This window comes from Enhydra lutris, unplaced genomic scaffold (assembly GCF_002288905.1).
Source record: "Enhydra lutris kenyoni isolate GAN:26980312 unplaced genomic scaffold, ASM228890v2 scaffoldscaffold13, whole genome shotgun sequence".
Classification (NCBI taxonomy): Eukaryota; Metazoa; Chordata; class Mammalia; order Carnivora; family Mustelidae; genus Enhydra; species Enhydra lutris.
The window spans coordinates 20382126-20389816 of record NW_019154097.1 but is presented as its reverse complement, the minus strand read 5'-3'; the positions used below and the strand labels follow the sequence as shown (position 1 = coordinate 20389816).

General features: G+C 35.5%; 1 pseudogene; it reads right to left on the bottom strand.

Moving 5' to 3' along the window:
• Window positions 1–4254: 4254 nt before the first annotated feature.
• On the bottom strand, window positions 4255–4680 carry LOC111146364 (annotated as a pseudogene).
• Window positions 4681–7691: the final 3011 nt, after the last annotated feature.

Sequence of the window (7691 nt, the reverse complement as noted above, 5' to 3'; positions counted from 1 at the left end):
GTTTTTGGAAAATGTATAAATCAAGGCAGTAAAATTTCAATCATTATTGATGAAGCTTCAACTGTTTCATATAAACTAGTTTTAATAATTTACTTAAAATGTGAAATTCAAGACTTTGAAGATAATTTAATGGCTTTTGTTGATCTCACGAAGCAGGAAGGAACAACATCTGAAATAATTTATCAAAATTTATTGTTGACACATGAGAAAAATGGTTTCAATGAAAAATATTTTCATGAAAACCTTATCGGATTTTATACAAACTGCCTGTGAATAGCAAGGGACACAGTTTCCAGTTACAGCCAAAATTTAGAAAAATTTCTGAATGTTTTAATTTGGCACTGTCCAAGTCACTGAATTCAATTATCCTTGAATGATGCAATAAAATACATAAAGTGAGTAATTATAAATGTTTTCTTAATTTATTACCATACATCATGTAATGTCAGGAAAAATTTAGAATCCATCTGAGGATTCGGGTATTGAGACCATGAAAATTAGAATGGTTGGCCAGAATGCCAGGATTACAAAAGCGATTTGAAATTCATTTCAAGTTGATCAACTGAACAAAAATTATGATGTGAAGCAAATGGTTAACAATTCCTCTTTTTTAAAAAGAGATTTTAGGGACGCCTGGGGGGCTCAGTCAGTTAGGCTGCTGCCTTCGGCTCAGGTCATGATCCCAGGGTCCTGGGATCGAGTCCTGTATCAAGTCCCTCATCCAGCTCCTCGCTTGGCAGGGAGCCTGCTTCTCTCTCTGCCTCTGCCTGCTACTCTGCCGGCTTGTGCGCACCCTCTCTCTATCTCTGACTGACAAATAAAAAATAAATAAATAAATAAATAAATAAATAAATAAATAAATAAAATAAAAAGATATTTTACTTGGAACTAATTCATTCATTAAAATATCAATGATGTGGGACGCCTGGGTGGCTCAGTTGGTTAAGCAGCTGCCTTCGGCTCAGGTCATGATCCCAGCATCCTGGGATCGAGTCCCACATCGGGCTCCTTGTTCTGTGGGGAGCCTGCTTCTCCCTCTGCCTCTGCCTGCCACTCTGTCTGCCTGTGCTCTCTCTCTCTCTTTCTGACAAATAAATAAATAAAAATCTTAAAAAAAAATATCAATGATATGTTTAGCTTAATAGAAAGTTTTATGAAGTATAGGGGACAATTAATGTCCCCAGATTAAAAATGTTTGAATATATAAAATGAGAGAAAAATGGAGATTTTATAGAAATACAGTATACTCTTTCAAATAAGGTAAAGGATTAATTCAAAGAGAAAATATATTAAATTGATAAATTATCAGAAATATGTTTATTGTTTAACAAGTAATAATATTTTAACTTCATTTACCTTATATTATTTTTCTTTAATAGATTGTGTCCTTTAATTTACTAAATTATTAATGTTGCTTTGGCCATTATTTGACCAAAATTAGCATTTATGAAGCCCATGGATTAAAAATAAATGAAGATTAATAAATGATTTTTATAACTAAATGCAGCATTATAGAAAACAAGTTTGTGGTTTATTTAATAATAGAAGTTAAATATATAAAATCCCAAATATTCTATAGGCAAAATAATTCAGCAGAAGCTGATGTGAGTCACAACTGTATACAATATTTTGGACCTTAAGAGACATGCTTTTAGGGGCACCTTGGCGGCTCAGTCGGTTAAGCACCTGCCCTTGGCTCATTTCACGATCCCGGGTCCTGGAATCAAGCCCTGCATCAGGCTTCCTGCTTAGCAAGGAGTCTACTTCTCCCTCTCCCTCTGCCCCCTACCCCTGCTTGTGTTTTTTCTCACAAATAAATAAAATCTTTAAAAAAAAAAAAAAAAGACATGCTTTTAACTCAGTCACTGACTACCAATTAATGATAAATTGTGTAAAGAATTTGGTCCAATTCATGTGTCAGATTGTAGCTCAGAGAGAGCATCATTTAATTAAGATGGTTGTGTTTTACAACATTGCACCAATAGTTTCTAAAATTCAGCAAATGGTTTGGAAATTATTACAATTGTCTATCTTTTTTTTTTTTTTTTAATTTATTTGACAGATAGAGATCACAAGTAGGCAGAGAGGCAGGCAGGCAGAGAGAGAGGAGGAAGCAGGCTCCCCACTGAGCAGAGAGCCCGATGCGGGGCTCAATCCCAGGACCCTGAGATCATGACCTGAGCCGAAGGCAGAGGCGTTAACCCACTGAGCCACCCAGGCGCCCCGACAATTGGCTATCTGATAAAAAAAATATTTACTTATACCCTCTATTAATTGGCAATTTTATATCTTAGTTTCCTTAGAAAGTGAAAGGGACTAAATTTTGATGTTTTTAATGAATGTGTTGGTTTATGTTACTATCTCGTTGTTAAATATTTTAAATATCGCCCATGCTTTTGGTACAGTTTATCATCTAATCATGTTAGAAACACTTATATAACGAAGTCAAGTAACATTGATGATAGAGGACCTTGTCTTCTTTCTGATTTTAATTACAATGTTTCTAGTGCTTTGCCATTAAACATAATGCCAACATTTGATTTGATATAGGTTAAAAAAATAATTATATAAGTATGATCTTGGATACATAAAGAGTTTAATATGGTTTCCCATCTTTGACATTAATATGATTAGTTATAATAATGACTTTTAATATTGAATTGACCTTCTAGTCTCATAATGAGCCTATTTGGTGGTGATATTTTTTTAAGGTACATCTGGATCCAATCGTGCTTTTATTTTTTTTAAAGAAATTTTATATCCATAACCCAAAGCATGACTGGTTATTCGTTTTCTTTTCTACGTATGTGTATATTTTATCAGACTTGAGTTTGAAAGATCTACTGATGAAGCAAGATAGATTTAATGCCTTTTTGGTACAATTCTCTGACAACCGTCTTGAATTCAGCTGTGATTTGTAGTCTATACACATTTCCTATTTCTTTTTGCATCCATTCTGGGGATACATAGTCTCATACAATAATCTAGTTCATTCAAATTTTTAATTTTTGAAGCATAGAGCACTTGCTAATTTCTATGTAATATATGCTTACAAATAACATTTTTCCTTCTAGACCTTTGATTCAAACTGCCTTATTATTCCCAATATCGTAAATTTTTGTATTGAGATAAAATTCACGTATCATAAAATTCACCCTTTTTAAAATGAACCATTCACTGATTTTTAATATAGTCACAGCATTTACAAGAATTGCTACTATGTAATTCCAGAATATTTTCATCACTGCAAAAAGAGATCTGACACCCATTAAACTGTCACTCCCCATTGTCCCCTCCCCCTCAGCCCTTGGCAACGCTGATACACTTTCTGTCTCTATGGATTTGTCTAATCTGGACATTTCGTACAAATGGGATCACACAATATGTGGCCTTTCATGTCTGGCTTCTTTCATTCAGCATAATATTTTCAAGATTCATCCACATTGTAAAATGTATTAGTATTTTATCCCTTTTCATGACTGAATAATATTCACCCTCGATGAGGGTTTGCATTGTATCCATTTTCTGGCCATTATAAATAATGCTGAACATTCTGTACAATTTTTTTGTGTGAACACATGTTTTTGATTCTTTTGGGCATACACTTAGAGGTGGAATTGATGGGTTGTATGGGAACTCTATGCTTATCCTTTTGAGTAGCTACCAAACTGGTTTTCAAAATGGCTTTACCATTGTACATCACTTCCAGAAATGTATGAGAGTTCCAACTTCCCCACATCCTTGTTAACACTTTTTATTGTCTATTTAGGGTCATCCTGGCGGGTATGGAGTAGTATGTCATTGTAGTTTTTATTTATAATTCCCTAAAACATGTATTCTTTGGAGAAATGCCAATTCACATCCTTTGCCTATTTGGTTATCTTCATTTGCGTTCTCTGTCGTTTCATTATTTTTAAATTATTATTATTATTATTAGTTTAGTAATCTCTATACCCAGTGTGGGGCCTGAACTTAAAACCGGAGACCAAGAGTTGCACGCTCCACCAACTGAGACAACTAGGTACCTTGCCTTTTTATCGTTAAGTTGTAGAAATTCTTTATATATTCTGATACAAGACCATTATCAGATACATGATTATCATATGATTTGCAAATATGTTCTTCCATCTTGTGGGTTGCCTTTTTAATTTCTCGATAGTGTCTTTCAAAGCATACAAGTTGAAGAAATTTTTTGGAATATGAAAATTGGTTAACCTGTTTTCTAATTAACTAACCTGTTTTCACCACCAAAACTTATGATCTTGGTCTTTCTTTCTTGCCTTTGTTCAAGGCCAAGAGAAACGTTGGCTACTTTGACAACCTTAAAGTGAACTCCAGGAACGTCACCTACAGCCCGACCTTTGCGATCAAATCCAGCAACCAGAACTTCATCATTTTCCTCACTAAAATTCAAACAACCATCATTGAGTACAAAGGCTGTGATTTTTTTGCCACTCTTGGTTAGCTGGACCCTGACACATTTCCTGATGGCAGAATCTGTTTGGCTTTACCCCTATTTTTTTCCAGCACAATTCCCTTTGTATGGGAAGTGCCTTCAAAAGGGTTGGTCTTCAGGGCTGGGCCCAAATGGGCTTTCTTGTACTGTTTATCATGATACTTCTGACCTCATGGGTGGCCATAGAGCTTCCTGACAGTACAAATACCTTGACACTTGCCCATCCTGCTGGAGCCATGGGCCTGAGCAAAAGATGAACTTTTAAATTTTGATAAAATTTATTGATTTTTTTTTCCCCTTTGGTTGCTTGAGATTTAGATGTTCTAAGAAAATAACGTTTAATTAAAAATCACAGCAATTGAAACTTAGTTTTCTTCTAAGAGTTTTCTAATTTTTAAAAAAAAATTTTTTTTTTAAAGATTTTATTTATTTATTTGACAGAGAGAGATCACAAGTAGACAGAGAGGCAGGCAGAGAGAGAGAGAGGGAAGCAGGCTCCCTGCTGAGCAGAGAGCCCGATGCGGGACTCGATCCCAGGACCCTGAGATCATGACCTGAGCTGAAGGCAGCGGCTCAACCCACTGAGCCACCCAGGCGCCCGAGTTTTCTAATTTTAGTCTGTTTTACCTGTGATCCACTTTGTGAAGTAGATCTATATGGTATGAAGTAGGGCTCCAACTTTATTCTTATGGATGTGGACAGCCACTTATGCCTGGATAATTTATTGAAAAGACTATTTGGGGGCGCCTGGGTGGCTCAGTGGGTTAAACCTCTGCCTTCGGCTCGGCTCATGATCTCAGGGTCCTGGGATCGAGCCCCGCATCGGGCTCTCTGCTCGGCGGGGAGCCTGCTTCCTCCTCTCTCTCTGCCTGCCTCTCTGCCTGCTTGTGATCTCTCTCTCTGTCAAATAAATAAATAAATAAATAAAATAATCTTTAAAAAAAAAAAAAAGACTATTTGTTCCTCATTGATGTTTCTCAGCACCCTGTGGGAAACCAGTTGACTATAGGTGTATGGATTTATTTCTGGACTCTCAATTCTATACCACTGATCTATATGTCTCTCCTGATGCCACTACCATGATGTCTTGATTATTGCAGCTTTGTCCTCAGTTTTAAAATTGGAAAGTAGGAGGCTTCCAACTTTGTTTTTCCTTTTCAAGGTTGTTTTGGCTATTCTTAGTCCCTTTTTTTTTTTTCATGTGAATTTTAGGATCAGCTTGTGAATTTCTGAAGGAAAAAAAAAGGTAGCTAAAATTTTTTTTTTAAAGATTTTATTTAATTATTTGACAGTGAGAGAGAGAGAGTGAGAGATCACAAGTAGGCAGAGGGGAGGGGGATGCAGGCTCCCTGCTGAGCAGAGAGCCCAATGCGGGGCTCGATCCCAGGACTCTAAGATCATGACCTGAGCTGAAGGCAGAGGCCTAACCCACTGAGCCACCCAGGTGCCCCAAGACAGCTGAAATTTTAATGTGTCAGAGATTTTTCAAAGCCCAACACATAACTCATTCCCCAGGTTCTTTTATTAAGCTTTTTTTGTTTTTTGTTTGGTCTAACTATTTTCCACCACCTTGGGGAGCCAGAAAGTTAAAAAATTGCCTGTAATTGTTTTTGACAAACACCTCTAGGGAAGAGATTTCTTGCGTGGGGCAAGCACTGAATCAGGTCAAAGACAGTCCTGAGCATGGACTTTTCCAAGCACTCACCAGATGGGGCAGATCATGAAAAGTGAGTGGGAATAGGCTTTGAAGTAGGTATAGTACTGCTCTGCTCCATCTTTAGCCATCAGGCTACTGGTTTTTACCCCAAAGGTAGTCTGTTAGTTTTCAAGACTACTGCAGAGCTGGAGAATGGAAGATCAGATTAAAGCAATTAAAATGCCACAAAGTTTTCTGTTCTTACTGGGATTCAGCTGTTTTTCTTGAACAAACACTTCCCACATAACTGCAAGCCTTTGGTGAATTTCCAGAGTTCTGAAAAAATTGGTTCTGACCACTTTTGCCAGTTCTCTCATTATTTTTATGAAGGAACGAATTTCTGGATGTCCTTGCCTTGCCATTTTCATTGACATCACCCAAATAATGTTAATTTAGCTTTTCTTTCTTATCTCTCTCTAGTCCTTGATTAGTTTTGCCAGAACTTTGTCTTATTGTTACTATTTTTTAAAACCAAATGTAGGCTTTATTAATTCTTGGTTTCCTTTTTTTCCAATTCATCAACTTTAACCTTGTTAATTCTTTTCTCTTTCTTTAGGAAAATCCATAAAATTTCCCTTCTTTACTTCCTGAAACATTTAGTTCATTTATTTTGATTCTTCTTTGTTTCATAGTAAATAACATTAAAAGTTATGAATTATTCTCTGAGCATTACCTTAGCATCTCATAAGTTTGATACAGTGTTATCATAATTATTTTCCAGCCTGTAGTTGCAATGTTATTTTGTTTTTGACTTAAGCTTTATTTATGAGGGCATTTTTAATTTTCCAAGTGATGTTTATTTATTATTTTGCAATCCATTTCTTATTTTATTGCATTACAGTATATGAATGTATCAGTGAAATCCTACTTCTATAGGATTAATTTTTTTTTCTTGGTAACCTATGAGATTATCAATTTAAAAACTGTTCTGAGAATAATGTGTGCATAGAATATTCTATTCATTTTTCTCTCTCTCATCTATCATAATTAAATATAATATTCAGTTCCTCTATTTCCTTCTTTGATCCATCAAAGACTGAGAATTGTTTCTTTTAAATCAATTTTATTGATTTAAACAAAAACTAATTTGTGTATAAATTATATACATTAAAATGTATTCATTTTAAGTGTACATTTTGATTAGTGTGACCCATGCTCCAGTCAGGATAGAGAACATTTCCATCATTCCAAAAAGCTTCCTTGTGGCCTTTCCAATTCATCCTCTTCCCTCTCCCTTCAAAGTTGGTCCTAGACTGAAACTCTTCCATTTCTTGTTACCAGAAATTAGATTTGTCTCTTCAGAATTTCATATAAGAGGTCAAATAGAGATTATACTCTTTTGTGTCTGATTTCTTTGGTTGGCGTAATATTTTGAGATTTCTTCAAGTAGTTGCTAGTATCACTAGTTCATTTCTCTTTGTTGCTGAGTTGTATTTCATTGTATGGATATACCACAATTTGTTTATCCACTCACCAGTTATTGGGCATTTGGATTTTTGCCAGTTTGGATTATTACAATTAAAGCTGCTATAAATGTCT